Below are 15,023 nucleotides of genomic sequence, written 5' to 3'. Positions count from 1 at the left end.
TTCTTTCTTATAAATGATGCCATTTTTGTATTGACCCATATAATCATTGCTATAAGACTGTTGTGATTAGAAGTTAATTACAATCTTTTCAGAGGAAAGTGAAAGCGAAACCACAAAATTAAAAAAAAAACCTCTCTGATCTTGAAGTTTCTTTTTATGTTACTTTTTAATAATTTTTATTTTTATTTATTTATGAGAGAGAGAGGTGGGGAGAGGGAGAGAATGGGTGTACAAGGACCTCTAGCCACTGCAAACTAATGCATGTGCCACCATGCGCATCTGGCTTATGTGTGTACTGGGGGGGGGGTATTGAACCTGGTCGTTAGGCTTCTCAGGCAAGTGTCTTAACTGCTAAGCCAGCTCTCCAGCTTCTGAAATTTCTTAAATCAACTAGGAAACCACAACAATAAAGCTTTTATTTTTGCACACACACATTTTAATCATTCTCAGCTGTGCATTTGAAATTATATTTTGCATTGCTATCTCTTTTAGCCTTAGTTATTAACTTCCTATACAAATTAAAATCAACATGAAAAATCTAAACTACCAGCTGATTCAAAATAGTTGGGCACTGGCGTTCATACCCACTCATTCATGCACTCATTCATTCATGGAATAATTATCAAATTCCTAGTAACTTAGAATTCAGGCAGACCTGGAGGAGTGCACAATATAACTATGAATGCAGAAACGAATACATAAATAAATAAATATATGTGAAATGCAGCGTCCTTAGTGATAAGTGGCATTAAGAACACAGAACACAGAAAGGGATACTGAGCAAAAGAACAGTGGGAGCTCTCTTTTTTTACATTCTGATGGGGAAAGACTTTTTAATTAGGATGTGTGTGTGTGTGTGTGTGTGTGTGTGTGTGTTTGAGACAAGGTCTCACCATGTAGCCTTGGTTTTGTTTCTAGAAGAGCATAAAACTTTACATGCCCAGTAAAAGCACTCCAGTCCACAGCACCCACTGGTCTTGAATATGAACGGAGGTGCTTCAGGTCGTTCATGTTCTCTGGCATTGCTGGAACATAGGTATGTGAGGTGCAAAGTGCATGTGTTTTGTGTTCGGGGCCCAGGCTGCAGTGGAGTCACGTGATACAACATAAATTAGTGCTTCCAGAAACGACTTAGCTTCATTATACATTTGAGTTTTGAATTAATTTTTGTTCAGAAGCTTCTTACTGCCACTTTTTGTGCTCTTCCATATTCAGTTATGTGACACCCATAAGTTTCAACCCTGTTTAAGAAGCTGATATAGGGAATGGGTTGAGCACTGGGTGGGAATGGAGGGAAGAGACATGAAGGATTAGTAAGGGCAGGTGACCCTGATAGAATGCCTTTACACGAAACTAGGTGGCAGGAAGGGTGGTCTGGAGAGCACTAGAGAACCTTCAAGGGCCCAGGAAGAGTTTGGTAGGCCGAGATAGCCAGCATCCAGTTGCCACATCACGTTACGCTCCTCTGAACTGTGACCATTTCTCAGATTGCTGTGCTTTTGATGACCTTGACAGTGACAGTGTTAAGGAGATTCATCTATTTTGTAGAACATCCTTCTATTGTGACATTTTGATGTTTCCTTTATGATTAGATTGGGGTGATGGGTTTAGGGGAGGAAGACCACAGAGGTAAATAGTTTTTTTTTTTAATATATTTTTTATTTGCAAGGAGGGAGGGTGGGAGAGATGGAGAAAGAGAGAGAGAGAGAGACAGAGAGAAAGAAAGAAATTAATGGGCACATCAGGCCCTCTGGCAACTACAAACTCCAAATGCATGTGCCTCTTTGTGCATCTCTCTTTACCTGGGTACTGGGAATTGAACCCAGGCTGTTATGTTTTGCAAGTGAGTGCCTTTAACCACTGAGCTATCTGTCCAGCTCCAATAAATGAAGTTTTATTTTATCATATCCAAGTTAAATACTAACAACATTATTTATTAGTATTGATGTTAACTGTGATCACTTGATAGTGTTTGCTAGAATTCTCCATTAATGCGATTTCTCTTATGTACTGGACTCTTTGAAGGAAATCACTGTGTGTGGTGATACTTAAGTAATGAGGTGTTATTTTTAATGGCCCTGGAGTGAAATTGGGGTTGATTGAATGAACATGGATGGGGGTTATTTACTGGTGATGGGGAGTGTACCAGTGGTTATAACACTGAAAGACATGACCCCCCCCCCCAACAGCCACTAATTGCTAGTAGGTAATTTTCTCCCCCATCCATGGTGGAGTGCTGATGGGTCCAGTCTTGTGCAGTAAACCACAACCATTGTGAGTTCATGAGTGAAACAATCTATCATGTTACTGGGACTACTTAAATAATGGTAGTATATTGCATGATATTATTAGAGATTTTCTTAATATGATAATGGTATTATGGAGATATAGAATATATTTACTCTTAGGAGATATGCTGGATGGAGTGTTTGGAGGAATTGTTGTAATGTATCCAACTTATTTTATATGGTTCTTAAAAAACATACATGTGTGTGTATATTAAGAAAGGTTAAAATATTACAGAATATTAAAATTGGTCAAACACAGTGAAGGTATTCAGGTGTTATTATCCTGTTGTGCTGATTATTTTTAGTCCTAGAAAAATAAAATTAAATAAGAAATATCACAATGTATCTTTAAAAATTTATCTTTAGCAAAAGGTTATTATTATGCATTAATTTCAGTCTTTTAATGTAAGATCAAATGTTTCCCTTTAAGTAAAGGACAGCTAATTAGAGCTCTGTATTTATCTGAAATAAATCACACAGTAGCTATGAAGATGTCCATTTTCAATTACTGGATCATAAAGTAAAATTACTGGCAAAACAATGAGCACAGAGTTCTTCTAAATCTATTATATCTTTTAAAATATTTTCATTTATGTCTCTTATAATTCTGTTTTCTAATTGAATCCTCCAGGAAATTCCAGCTTGTTTTTATAGTACAAATAACTCTTCTTGCATTTACATTCTGTCAGTTTACATGGTTTGTAATTAAATGATATAACTTTTGTTTTTATTTTTAAAGTAATTATGTTTATTATTTATTTGCGAGCAGAAATAGAGAAGCAGAGAGAGAAAAATGTACCACTTTGTGCATCTGGCTTTACCTGGGTATTGAGAAATTGAACCCTGGCCATCATACTTTGTAAGCAAGTGCCCTTAACCACTGGGCCATCTCCCTCCCAGCCCTGTTACAATTGTTTTTTGCAACTGATTTTAGCAAGTTTGGCAGCAAACTATTGGCAAGTAAACAACTCAAATGATAGGAGATCAATGTGTACAAGAATGTGTGAGATTAGACTAGCAATTTCAAGTATTATGTGGGCTGTGGTATCACTAACATGTAGGTAGATTGTATGAGTATAGTTTTGTCAGACAGGCTTTATTGTAAACAATTACTAGGCCTGTGGTACAGACAGAATTTAATATTGCTCATATGCAGTTAATTTTTGCACATAGCAATTTTCCTTGGTCAGATCAAATTATACATAGCCTCTTTTGTCTAGGTTACTGCCAAGTATTTTTCTCCTCTAATAAAACTAAATAAAATGGCTCAGACTTTGTAATAATGACTAATGGATGTCAAGGTCACATTTTATTTTGTAACTCTCTCATGCCCCACTAATCCAAAGCTGATCATTAAAAATGTTATTACTCAGGGGTTATGAAGATGGCCCAGAGTGGAGAGTGGTTGCCATGCACTCATGAAGACCCAGGTTTGCACCTACAGAACCCACGTAAAGTTCTGGGTGTGGGGACACATGACTGTGATCTCAGTGCTGGGGAGGCAAAGAAGGACAGATCCTGGGGATCACGGGATTTAGCCTAACCAAAGTGGTGAGCTCTAGATTTAGTAAGAGACTGTCTCAAAGAATAAGCAGACAGAAATCAAGGAAGACACAAGATGTCAAATCTGGCCCTTCATGTGCACGTGCATGTACATGTACATGTACACTTGCACTTCTCATGTATGCCCTCACACATATCAACATGCATACCACGCACACATGCACATGCAAAAAAGTGACGTTACTCAGGCCCTGTTGCAGTTCTGCAACAGGGTATGTTGCAGAGGACAGAACCTTGGCATGGCTGGTTTAGCAGTGCTTGCCGACTGTTTGCAAGGCACCTGCAATGAAGGTCTTTAAACCAGTGGTGACAGTGGGTCATCTTCTGAGAGCTGAGGCCTATTGCAAAGGTTTTCCTCCACCCTCCCTTCCAAGAGAAGAAGAGGTGACTATTTCATGAGCCCCAAAATGCCATTGCAAGGAAGGAGGTATCTCTCTGTTGCAAGTGGTATGCTGGACAGCTGCCTGTGATTCTGGTCTCTGTTCATTGAACTTGCTGCTCAACTTTTTGAAGAGGCAAGGACAAGGGAACTGTTGAGGGAGCCTTTTTGGCTGAATTACAAGAGTCAGCTTTTTTCTTCTTCTGAGCAAACTGCACTTAAATGCTTCTCTTCCCTTGGGGGCACCTTTCAGGGTCTCTGGCCTTTTCAGGCAGAGCAAGGAGCCCTAATTATTTCACTTTCAATCAATTTGGAAACCTCAAAGACCAAAATGGTCTCTTCAGCTCCATTCTGATGACAAAGAGAGATGTGGAAAAGAAATTGCTGTCCATCTCTGTCCGTGCAGCTGCAGTAGTTTTAGCCATCTTTCACTTTGATTTCCTATGTGGTGGTCAAGTATTGTCGCCCACACTCAAATAAGTAAAAATAAAATGTGTCAACAAACACCTCAGAGAATACTGGCAATTTTGTATAGAAAAACCTCCACAGTCTTTGTAGCAGACAGGCTCTTCTGTATGTTGCCTGGTACATTTCATCTGATACAAGAAAGATTTGAACCCTGAACATTGGATGAGGTCATGGGACTGGACTTCAGCCAACGGAATGCAGTGGGTGATTTGAATTACCAGTGCTTGAACATAACACTACTTATCTCTTTTTCAGCATACTAAAAACCTCATCTTCCCGAAACTTTTCAAATAAACCACTCTATCAATCAGTTTGCTTATTTCTTTTGCTAAACTCATCTGAATTAGTATCAATTTATATATGTAGCTAAATATACTTCATAGAAATTGTTCGGAAAGATAACATATATGCACAGAATGTTTAAATGCCTTCCATTCCTAATGGAAGTTTTAGTGGATTTCATAGAGCAAATGTCAGTGGATTGTGTTGACATTTTCATACATTGGTTTTGTCTAAAGCAGAACTGATCAGATAAATGTCTCTTCTTAGCTATTTTTGTAGTGTTGTTTTCTAGAAGTTGTCTGTTGAATGATAAAACATTTTTAAAAATTTATTGAGCACCCACCATGTCCAATGTATTGTGCAAGTTCTGTGTACACATATTTATTTTAGCTGTAATTATACCCAAATATTGTGTGTGGCTTGCTCCTATGAACCAATTTATTTTTGCTAAAATTCAATATGCACACACATTATATATGTATGACATATTACTTTTTTATTAGTTATATACACAGTGTGTAAACAGCCATGTTGGTACCATTGTTAGCCTCCTCCCTGTCCTTCCCCTCCACATGGACCCTCCTTGTTGGGGAATGTAGGACGTGCATTGTGGGGTTAGCCATCAGTTATGGGTAAGAGGCAATGTCTCTGTGCATAATGTCCCAACATATGGCTGTAGCAATCTATCTGCCCCCTCTTCCATGAATTTCCCTGACCCATGTTGGGTTCATTTTAGGTCTACTTCAGTGATGAGATCTTGGGAGCCTCTGTGTCTCTGGATGTCAGGTTTGGTAGGAGTTGAGTGTTCTCTGTGTCTATCTCCTTCACCATTGTGCTGGAACCAGATTCACCAAGAAGGCAGCATTATTGCTTATTTCCATAATTACTCTTGATTTCAGTTGGGGCCTTGGTGAGGTGTGATGGGCTGATTCTTTCCTCAGGATCTGTGTCCATTGGAAAAAAGAGAAGCAAATTCTCCAATGGAGAGTGAAGTCAGCACCAGATAAATTGGATAACCATTATTATTTTAGAGAGAATTTAATAGTTGTAGGTCCTCTTATAGGCCATGATTGGTGGGAGCTTGATAATGGAGAATGGGCTCATTTTTTGATTATGGTTCTGACTTGTTTCCTAGCTCCAGCTATGGGTTCTATTCCACTGAGCAGATCAGTTAGCCAAATCAAGAGCAGTTGGTTACCCACCATGGCTGTGTGCCACCATTGCACTTGTGTGAGCATCACATCAGGTTGTTTGCTGCTGAGTAGCTTAGACCATGAGTTGCTTGGACAGATATTGCTCATTTTACCCCAGTTGCCCGTGTAGCACTTTCTGGCTCTACTGGACCAAAATGGAAATGATACCATAAAATTCTACATCCTAAAAGACAGACTAAATGGTTGAACCTTTGTCAGGTCCTTAGAGGGAACACCTGAATCACAGGGCCCTGGAGAGGGTATGATGAAGACTAACCTTTATCTCCTGTTTCTCTCTCTCTCTCTCTCCTCCCTCTCTCCCTCCCTCCCTCCCTCTTCTCTCTATTTTATATTACCTATCTTTTTTTTCCCTTCTTTTCCTTGGCATTGGCCTGTAACTCCCAGTACCAGCATGTGGTTAATATCCACAATGAGCTGTTGATCAGAGAGACCTACAAGGTTTCCCAAAAGAAGACAGATTTCAGTCAGAATACATGATGACCCACCAAAGGTTAGTGGTAAGACCCTACTGCCAAAGACACCATATGCTGCTGATACAGAGCACGGAGTGACCTGGCTGGCATCTGAACCAAACTTTTAAAATATCTTTTATTTACTTATTTACAAGGAGAGAGGGAGAGGGAGAATGGTTTGCCACTGCAAACCAATTCCAAATGCCTGCTCCATTTTGTGCATCTGACTTTCCATGAAAAATAGGATTGAACCAAGGCCATCAGGCTTTTCAAGCAAGTGCTGCTGGTGCTGAGTCTCTTCTCCAGCCCCTATGGGCTAAGTTGTTTTTTTTTTTCTCTTCAATATCTACATGCTGAAGCTCTGTGATTCCTAATAGGATTGCACGTGGAAATGTGGCTTTTAGATTGTAATTAAAGTTGCATGAGAACATAGATGTGGGATTGCAATCCAGTGTGATCTGTGGTATTATAAGAAAGATGAAAGCCAGGAGTGGTGGAACACACCTTTAATTCCAGCACTTGTAAGGCAGAGGTAGAAGGACTGCCATGAGTTCTAGACCACCCCGAGACTACATAGTGAATTCCAGGTCAGCCTGAGCTAGACTGAGACCCTACCTTGGAAAACCAAAAACAATGAAAAAATAAAACATCAGATACAAAGATAGCAGATAAAAAGATACAGATATGTATCTGTAAATATACATATGTATACATATATCTGTCTACACACACAACATATCTACACACACATATTTATAATCTCAGCTGTCAGGAAGCTGAGGTAGAAGGGTCTTGAGTTCTAGGTTAGTCTGGACTATCTTGGGAGACTCTGTCACAGTACCCTGATCTTGGACTTCTAGCTTTCTGAACTTGGATAAAAATAATTTCTGTTCTTGAAATCACCCAATCTGTGGTTTTTGTCAATTTGAATTGATGAATACATTTGCCAAATCCAAGAATTTTTAAACGAGAATTCATGTGAATGCTGTAAGAAATAAATTAAAGGCAACAAAACAAAATAAAGCTATACATAATCTGGCTGATTACCAGTGTCAGAAATTTGTATTCCCAAAAAGCTGTTATTAAAGGAAATAAAACAAATTTAACAGGTATACAGAAAATGCAGACAAATTCATGGACATAAGGCATATGATGACATTATTGAGAGAAAGCAGAATTCCAACATTTTAAAGAGAAAAATGGGGAAGAACAATAAGTCTACCACTACAACCAGCCAATGAAATCAGACTGTCCATTTATGGGCAAGTGCTCAGGATTGCCATTAGGAAGTATAGCTCACAAGTGGCCCAGGGCTGCCTGCATCAGAAGTACGTGGGTGTGTTTACACATCCCACTCCTGGAACACTGATATAGCCATACTCAGTTTCTTACAGAATAGTCTTCAACAAGTTCTTAATGTGATCCACAAGCAAAATAAAGTGTCAGGGTGCCGATTGTAGGCATTGTGGGGCTGCATAGCACATAGTCACTTTTTTTTGTCCTTGGAATAAAATTTCTCCATTCAACATTCACCACAATGGAACATGCTGTACTCAAATGTATGATGTGGAGAGTAGGTGTAGTACTTTCAGAAATGGAGACCAACGGAGAGAGAAAGTGGTTCCTACGAGATCTGCATCTCAAGAGTACAGAGGGTCACATTGGACAGCAGATCAGTTGGCCAGCAAGGAGGCCTCAGAGAGGCTGTCACTTGAGAGAAAGGATACCGTCTTCTTCAACAATTTACTGTTTTGGAAAAGATAACAAGTGAATAAAATGATTTCTGCAGGACAGAGAGCACAGCAAGGAGCTTGGAGATGCAGAGTGCACATGGAAGACTAGCTCACTTGGCAGAATGCTCTGTGGCTCTGTCAACACGGGGTCTCAGCCCTTGGAAGAACCAGCCATTGTAGAGGTCTCTGGGTGTATGTGCAGATAAAACAAGAGGGGACGTGCATGTTTTGACTTTTCGTATGTCTCCATTGTTGGGCAGTGGACAAGTAGAGAATGAAGTTTTATTCTCTAGAGGACTTGAGCTGAAGGAGGCTGGCAGTTGGAAACATGAGGATAGTGAAGATTCAAGGAAAGGACAGAGACAGCTAGCATAAAGTCACCTAGCAAGGCCTCCCATTCAAGCCTCAGAAACTCATGGGTGTATTTTCAAGGGGCCTCTGCCTCCACCCCAGGGTCTAAATGGGGTGAATTCCTCACTCTAAGCTGAAATGATATTAAAAATATTGGAGCAATGTCTTCAAATCTTTTAAGAGTATGGACTGGGGGAGATTGCTCAGTGGTTAATGTTACTTGCTTGCAAAGCCTTTTGATTCCCCATATCCATGTAAAGCCAGATGCATAAAGAAGTGCTTGCATCTGGAGATAGTTTGCAGTGGCAAATGGCCTTGCACACCCATATTCATTCATTAATTCTCTCTTTCCCATTGCAAGTAAGTAAACCATTTAAAAACTTTGAGTATGAATCCAGTCAAACTATTGGTCAAGTAGGATAAAGTATAGAATAAAAATATTTTCCAGATCTTAAAACATTTTCTGCCTAGGAAGGAGGGATGGCTTTAACCAAAATAAAAGGATAAGCCTAGAATGAGAAGTGACTGCATCCAGAAAACAGGGGTTCAAACACATGCAGAGCTGCCTTCAGCACCAAGCCAGGCCTTGGAGAGCAGCTGGCAGAAGTTGAAACAGAGAGGCTGTGGGAGGGGACGGGTACGAAAGAGGAATAGTTGGAGTTGATGTAACTTCTGTGGTTCTGAATCACTTGTACCTCCAGAACCTACAAAAGACCTGTTAATGGAGCACCATCCTCCCTTTTTCTTGACCCTGAGCAAATAAATGTCCTCAATCTTATTTTTCCGCCCTTGGTTTATAGTTTCCATTTTTTGACATAAGAATTTTATCTCTTTTAGGAATTATATAATCAAACATTATCAGTGATTGACATAATTAGTTTCTGTGGTGCCATCTGAATCATGCCATGTTAACTAATGATAAAGTAAAACTCACATTTATAAACAGAAGTTAGATGATTAGATGTTATCTTTTATTTATAGATATTTTAGAAATTTACTACATTATTCTCTAAGTTATTCACTAAGTAAATTGGAATGGCTGATTTTCCATTTTTTTTGTGTGTGTGAAAAAGAAACCCAATAACCACCATTTACAGGGAAGAATTTGTACTAGGCAGTGCCTTAAAGTAATTTCAAAATGTATTTATTTACATCCCAAATATGACTTCTTTCTAAAATGTTCAAAGTCTCATTTTCACAGCTGCAATTAAGTGACTTTTCAGGATAATGTTTCTTTTGGATGTATTATGTTAATAATCAGCTAGATGATGTATAACTTTTTCATCTTTATGTACTCATGAATTATTCAAAAGTGTTCTTTTGCAAATAAAGAGTAGAAGAATTTGGCTCCTTCCCCCCTCCATCAGAAATACTGTTCTTCAGTTAGAAGGTGAGGTACACGGGGAAGAGAAAAATAAATGAGGATTTCCCCCTTTTAAAATCTTTTAAGGACTGGAGAAATGGGCTCAGCAGTTAAGGTACTTGCCTTCAGAACCTAAGGACCCAGGCTTGATTCCCCAGTACCCATGTAAAGCCAGATGCACACAGTGGCGCATGCATCTGCTGTTCATTTACAGTGGCTGGAGGCCCTTGTGTGCACATTCTTTGTCTGTCTCTCTTATCTCTATTTCTCTCTGCTTGCCAATAAATAAAGGAAAATATTTTGTATTTTTTATGAGAGAGAATAAGAGAGAGAGAGAGGGAAAGGGAGAGAATTGGTGTAGCAAAGCCTCTAGCCACTGTAATCAAAACTCCAGACAGTGTTGCTTAGTGGTTAAGGTGCATGCCTGCAAAGCCACAGGACCTAGGTTCGATTCTCCAGGACCCATGTAAGCCAGATACACAGGGTGGTGCATGCATATGGAGTTCGTTTACCGTGGCTCAAGGCCCTGGCATGCCCAATTTCTCTCCCTCTCTCTTTCTCTCTATCTTCCTCCTCTCTCTCACATAAATAAATATATTAAAAAAAAATCTCTTAAAATGTATTGAAGGAACAGTTGAGAAATCACCAAAATATGCAATCATAAGAATGTTCAAGTGATACATTTACTTGAAAAAATGATGGAGCTTTCAGAAAATAATAATTTACTAGTTCACATTCAGGCATTGAGCAAGAATTAGTTGAGTGACAACTAGGTTCCAGGAATTGCTCTACACTTAAGACTCTGATGTGAGCGAGGCAAGGTCCTTGCCTTTGTGGAGATCGCATTGTCGTGTCAGGAGCAGAAGCAGAACTAAGAGCGATGTGATGCCCACTCAGAAATGGAAGTGACTTAGCAAAGCACCATAGAGCACAGGGCTAAGGGGCATGGTGGAGCTGACTAGGGTGGTGGAGAAACTCCTGTTGAACGAGTGAGATGTGAGCAGACAGTGAATGAAGGATCTCTGAACAATAGCACCTCAGGGAGGGGCACCAAGGAAGCAGTGGGGAGAAGATGGTAGAAATGAGCAGGCAGCCCAGTATGCCTGGCAGGGCATTATTAAGCAGGGGGCCACTAGTGGGCTTTAAGTAAAGGATTTGTATTCCCTGAGTTTTCAGTGGCATTCTGGTGCCACATGCAGGAAAGCTTGTCAAGGAGGCAGAGGGCCCAAACGGAGGCTAATGTTGTGAAAGAATAGTACCAGGTTAGGTGCTGAATTAGCAAGTTAAGATGACACAGGTTTAAAAATGGGGGCGGGGGAGAGAGTTTGGGGTTAAAGGCAAAGGACTCTATTGTTTGTTACAGACAACGTGTGATTCATATTTAAGAAACCCAAGAGATTCATGGGAACTGTCTTCAAGTATGCGGTGTGGTGTGGCTGAAATCTGGGTATATTTTGCAGTAGAGGCCACAGCAGAGGTGGGATATAATAACGAGATTGGAATGATACTGTGGGTGCTCTGAGTGAGGGTCACCTTGTCAAATGCCATGCCCCACATCCTGGCCGCCATGGGCTGACCTCCCTGTGCAGTTGACAGACCCAAAGTAGCTGAACACGCTAGAGAAGTGAAAGATGGCCAAGAATGGTGACACACCATCTTTGCAAGAACAAGCAGAATTTAAATAAGTAGGCCTGATTTATATGTAGTGTCTTGGAATTTCAGCTGTGTAAAACTATGATTTCACTTCAACCAGGTAAAATTTATAGTCAAGACAGAAAGGGAAAAGGTAGAGTAGACCTGATAGATTAAAGCCAGGCATGAGCACATCTGTCATCTTTCTTCAGAAACAGAATTTCCTTGACTGTGTCTTTCCTACAGTAGATACAATTAGCACTCTTTAAAGTTAGCAATAACCTGGACATGTTAACTTTGGAAAACAAATGTTAGACTTTTAAGGAGTTCTGTGCTGGGAATAATGTTGCCTTTCTTGCTTATAGATGTATTTTTAGGGGGCGAGTGTAATGAGCTATGGCTGTAATTTTCTTATTAGTTTATTACCTGACTCTATTAATGAGAATGAAATCTCTAGGCATATAGGACATTTGTTTTATTTACAAGTCTTATTTTGTTTTATTTATTTGAGAAACACACACACAAGCAGAGAGAGCGAGAGAGTGAATGAGAATGAACACGTGTGTGCCGGGGCCTCTAGCCTCTGCAAATGAACTCCAGACGCATGTGCTCCTAGTACACCTGCCTTTATGTAGGTGCTGGGGAACAGAACTTGGGTTCTTAGGCTTTGAAGGCAAGCACCTTGACCACTGAGCCATATCTCCAGCCCCATTTGTTTTATTTAATAATACATTTCAGCACTTAAAACCAAGTTGGACATGCCTGAGGTATTTAATAAGTAAATCCAGAATGAATGAATATGTAATTCACATATGATTTTGTATTCTGATTATAATGACTCCTCAGTGCTCTCTCCATCCAACCAGTCTCTGATGTGCTCTTAACTTTCTACTCTTTTTTTGCACTACAGACATTCTTTAATATTTTACATATAATCATAAAATATTCTTCATTATATATATATATTTATATATGTAATCAATATTTACAGAACTGCAACCAATATTCATCTATGTATTAATGCATTCATATTTGCCCTCTTACATACACATACTTAAAAGATATATGCTAAGACCCAAATATCATAGAGAACATGTGGTTTTGGTCTTTCTGAGTTTGAGTCACTCTACTTATTATGATACTTTCCAGTTCCAACCATTTTCCTGCAAATATCATTTTTTTGTGTGTTGCCATATAGAATTTCATTGTGTATATGCACCACATTTTCATTATCCAGTCATCTGTCACTGGGCATGTGGGCTGATTCCAGTACTCAGCTATTGTCAACTGAACTGCAATAAACATGGATGTGCAAGTATTTCTATAGTAGAGTGTAAAGTCCTCAGGGTATATTCCAAGTGGGTAAAGCTAGGTTGTGAATTAGAAATCTATATTTTTCCAAGTGTTTGCAATGATACAAAATACTGGAGTAATACTTCTCTGTTAATTAACTTTTTGATTTACTTTGAAATAGCTCAGTATCAATTTAAAGGGGGAGGGTCAATTAATGTCACTCCTTCACTTTGTCATTTCCCAAAGGGCAGGGCAGTGTTCCTTGGCTGAGCATGCTCATGTGCATATTTTTGTGGAACTAGAGAATAGAGCATGTTCAATTAGCATGTATGCCATGTTTCTTGTAGAGTATATTCATGTGTATCTGTATTCATGTCTGTATTTATGTATGTCTGAATTCATGTTTACATGCATGTCTGTGTTCATGTATGTATTCATGTATGTCTTTTTTCATGTGTTAGTTTATGTTCTCTGGTGTGAGCTCTCTGTTCACATGCCTTGCCCAGTACAAGTGTTGCTTGAACAACCCAGCTCCTTAGTTGTGAGCAGGGTGCGGATATCTCGGGCTGACAGACTTTCTCCCACTGGACGGTCCCCGATATGTGTCAGGTGCAAGTCTCCTGGGAAGGATGAGAGACAAGGTGGTGCTTCAGAGAGGAGGGGCTGTTAGGAGCGCACACCTAGCAGAGAAGTTTATTTCTCTGTCTGATGTGGAGTCACCTGCAGCCACCTTTGGTGCCATCTCTTCTTGTAACTACTGCCGCTTGTCATGCTTTGGTGCTCTCTGCTAGGTACATGGAAATACTAATACCAACCAACTATGAGTACCATCAGAAACAGGGCGCAGTGTGTGACAACGATGAAGAATGGGACGGGTATTTGAAGACTTGCTTCCATTCAGTGTGATGTTGTGTCTCGGCTGAAAGCCCAGTATAAAGTGTGTTGCTGTAACCTACAGCAACAGCTGTTCAGCTGACCCCTACTCTCCTGGGGTCATGAAGTAGCTTTCATTTTGATGTCGACCATGGTGACTGCATGCAGCCAGAGAGATGAAAGAGGGGTGCTCCTTAAGTCCCTAAATGTCACTGACCACTTAGAGGCCATAGAAAGATGTCGGTTTTTGCTTGCGGATCAAATAATAAGATAATCACTGTCCATTTCTCTTCTTCTATCCACATGATCAAGATAGTTATGATAGTGAGAGATGAGGAGAGCCCACTCTCTCCTGGTCTCGTGACTTATGCAGAACAGCTAGCGCAGCACACTACACAATGCAGTGTTAGTGTACCTGCATGGAAGCAACCACAGGTTACAAGCACGCTGGGTAAGGAGGCCCAGCTGTACGCTATGTCTCCTAGAGTCTAGAGGAAACACAAACATCTGTATCTCAGAGCTGACTTCATTTGATTATTCACTTTGGTGACCCTTTCCACCATGTTGGCTTATTCATGTAAATTTATTCTCATTTAAATGGACCTCTGGAGGCTGAAGAGATGGCTTTGTGGTTAAGGTGCTTGTCTACAAAGCCTAAGGATCTAAGTTCAATTCCACAGTACCCATGTAAGCCAGATGCACATGTTAATGCATGTGTCTGGAGTTTGTTTGCAGGGGCTGTAGGCCCTGGTGTGCCCATTCTCTCTCTCTCAGGTAAATAAATAAAAATAAAGTACATTTTTACTTTCATTTCATTATAAAAATCTTTTAGTAGCCAAAAAGTCTTAATACTATATTGTTGTTAATGTTAACAATCTTCAAACATATTCAATGAATGAAGCAGGAATACAGATATTTTTCATATGACAGAAGAATTGCTTTCCAAACATTTAGCACTTGCCCCACCTTGTGCTTGGACCCTCTTTCATGCTCTGTAGTGTCTGAGGTGGGAAGCAGGAGCACCTACTGCCTGTACAACTCACCTGGAGCCATACAGGAGCACCACCACCTGGACAACTCACGTGAAGCCATGCAGGAGCACCCCCTCCTGGACAACTCCCGTGAAGCCATG

This window comes from Jaculus jaculus, chromosome 16 (assembly GCF_020740685.1).
Source record: "Jaculus jaculus isolate mJacJac1 chromosome 16, mJacJac1.mat.Y.cur, whole genome shotgun sequence".
Lineage (NCBI taxonomy): Eukaryota > Metazoa > Chordata > Mammalia > Rodentia > Dipodidae > Jaculus > Jaculus jaculus.
This window is presented reverse-complemented; position numbering follows the sequence as displayed.